Source organism: Macadamia integrifolia, chromosome 1 (assembly GCF_013358625.1).
Source record: "Macadamia integrifolia cultivar HAES 741 chromosome 1, SCU_Mint_v3, whole genome shotgun sequence".
Taxonomy (NCBI): Eukaryota; Viridiplantae; Streptophyta; class Magnoliopsida; order Proteales; family Proteaceae; genus Macadamia; species Macadamia integrifolia.
In genome coordinates, this window is record NC_056557.1 from 11,139,915 (window position 1) to 11,143,005 (window position 3,091).

Sequence of the window (3,091 nt, forward strand, 5' to 3'; positions counted from 1 at the left end):
GTCCGGTCCCCTTCCTGGGTAAAGAGAAGTTGATTGTGTATTTTGTTAAGACTTTTATGTGGACTTAATTGATACGGATTGCTCCATTGGGCTTAAATAATTATGGACCAACTTTGATTAGGAAACTCCTAGCCCAATCCATTGTGGGAATGAATTAGGGTTTTAAGAATTCTATTATAAATAGAAGCTAATGGTCCATGCAGCTGCCACTTTTACCTCATGATTTTGAAAGCACGGACTCCCCTCACAAGAGTATTGCATATGTAAGAGAATTCCAAGGATGAAATGTTGCACATAGGCATTCTTCTACTCCTATTGATTATCATAGATTGGACAAATCTAATGTTTGTGTATTCTTAAGATCCCAAAAATCATTGATTTTGTTTAGGGATTACAACCATGGTTAATCTCTTTTATGATTCTTATATTCTAAACACTATGGGGTTGTTCAAATGATTCTATAGAGTAGAATCCCTAACATACTTTACTTGGAGTAATTGAAAATTTTTTATTAAGGAAATGAACGTTCCATAGTCATGCGCCCTGTGTGCTATGTGGGACTTGATGAGTGGGTGCACATGGACATCTTTAGGGGATGGGATTTTTGAGTTTCATAGAGATGGGTATATCATTTTCTGGTCTCTATGTTTAAGCGTAGGGGCCACGTAACCAGAGAATGTTCTTTTCCCATTTTAATTCAAAGCACATGAAATGTATAAAATATGAAATAAAAGTTTTACAAATTAAAATAGTATTATTTGTGTATCACAAAATGTAGGTAAATGACACTTGGGGTAACTAGCATTTTAAGAAATTGCAGTTAAGGTATCCAACGTTTCACATATTATGTTCCGATACATAAATCAAAGATAACATTAGTCAAATTGATTGACTGCTTCCTATTTCCAATTTAACCCTTACATATCCTTACTATTCTTCTTTCTTTCTCAAGTAAACATTGTTGGAAAACCTGATCAGAAACCATTGTCCTGCATCTCACCGAGCTTGGCCCATATTCATGCCCTCTGAAACTCCCCCGCCGCCACGACTTAAAACTGTCCAGCCCCACATTCTAGTCATCTGCTAGTCCCTCAACGCCACTACTTATCCCTATCCCACCCCTATCCCAACCATCTGCAACTTTCCCACCCCCACCATGCACCCATGTCCCATCCTACATTCCCGCCCTCTGCAACTCCCCCGCCGCCATCACTTATCCCTATCCCGCTCTACATCCCTCCATCTACAAGTCCCTCACACCCACCACTTATTCCTATCCACCATCTGCAACTTCCCCTACCCCTACCACGTATCCTTATCTCGTCTTACATTCCCTCCCCCTACAAGTCCCTTACCCCCACTACTTGAGAAACCTGATAATTACATACTAGGTACTAGATCTGCATATTCAAACAATGTAGACGCTAGTATGATTTTGGTGATTATTGAACAGGTACACACTTTGTTATATGTGATATAATTAAGTCCCTTTTTTTATTCTCATCTATAAAGCAATTATAACCTCAATCTACTCACTACTGGAATGGAAAAAAAAAAAAAAAAAAAAAAAAAAAAAAACTTATTAATCAATCCAGTTACACCAACATAAAGAAGACAATAACCCCCACCTTTGGCGAAGCCAGCAGCAGGGGCGAAAATCTCCTAACAAAAAATCAATTCCAAGAGATACTAAATCTCAAGATCATACACATCTCTAATCTAGAAAAGAAACTTGAGCAAATCACTTTTCACAATGAGGCAAGACGGCTAGACTTCCGTTAAGCCTGCTCCCCATTATTCTTTCCCTTATCTTTTCTTTCTTTAACTCTCTAGAAGCCATCAAGTTCTTCCCCTAATCTAGATATCTCATCGATAATAGCAAACTTAGTGTACTTAAAAATATAGCTTCTCTTTGGAATGTACTTTGCGTAACATATTCTACCAAGTCCTTTCTCCACACAAAGATCACACGACCTCCAATTAGGGTCCCTACCACGATTACCTAAAGTCTCACCTCTCCCGTGCATAGAAATGATCTCATCGTGTAAAGCAATTATCACCTTCCCACATCTAGGTTGATTTTCCCCCTCTAGATGAGCATAAATTTCTACAAAGTTTTTTTACCTTTTCGGACCAGCAGTAAGAGATCTAATCTTCATTATAAATATTATAAAGAAGAAAATTCTTTTTCTTTTACTTTTCCTCGGAGTACACAGGACAAACAGAAGAATACCTTACTAAAAAACAGACGATAGGGATCGGCATATTTATTTTTCGCATATATATATATTTTTTTCAAACCATATACATCCAAAGGTCCCAATCAGCCAACTTCGTCATGAAAGATTAATTTTTTTAAGGCCAAGAGATTGATAGTGATATCTCGAATCAACTTATGTAGACCACTCGACTGGATGGAGCAAGAGGAACAAAGAAGGAAGGAGACTATTGAAGGTGCAATGTTACTTCAACAAAGGCACTGTCAATTTCTACATCACAACTGTTGAATGTGGATGCTTTGGATGTCCTTCGATTCTCCTACATTAATGGAGGTGAGGGACTTCTAGATGGCCGGGATATGGTGGGTTAATGTAGGTGAGGGACTTCTAGATGGCGGGGATATGGGGTGGGACAGGGTTAAGTAGTGGGAGCCGGGGTTAAAGACTATATACTCTGCTATGCTAGCAATACGTTTTCCCATTCTCTCTCCTCTTTTTCTTTCGATGAATTCAAAAAATCAAGGGGGAAAGAAAAGGTAAGTAGAAATTTAAAGCAACTATGAGTCAACGCAGATTAGAACAGATCATCTTCGTCTGCTTTCTTCTTTACAATTTTCCCTCTTTTCTCCTTGCCATCTTTCACCCAATTAAAATTATAAACTTTGGAATGATAAGATCTGTAATTCAAGATTCATGAGTCATGAGATTGAGAGGCTTTAATGATTAGACCTTAATCAAACAATTAATGTCTTGTTTATTTTTTTTATTTTTTTTATTAGGCCACATATTATTTATAGATAATAAGTTTGGTCTACAATTAAATAAACCCTATATTTTTTCTTTGTTATCTCCGATATAAGTCCTTTTTTTTT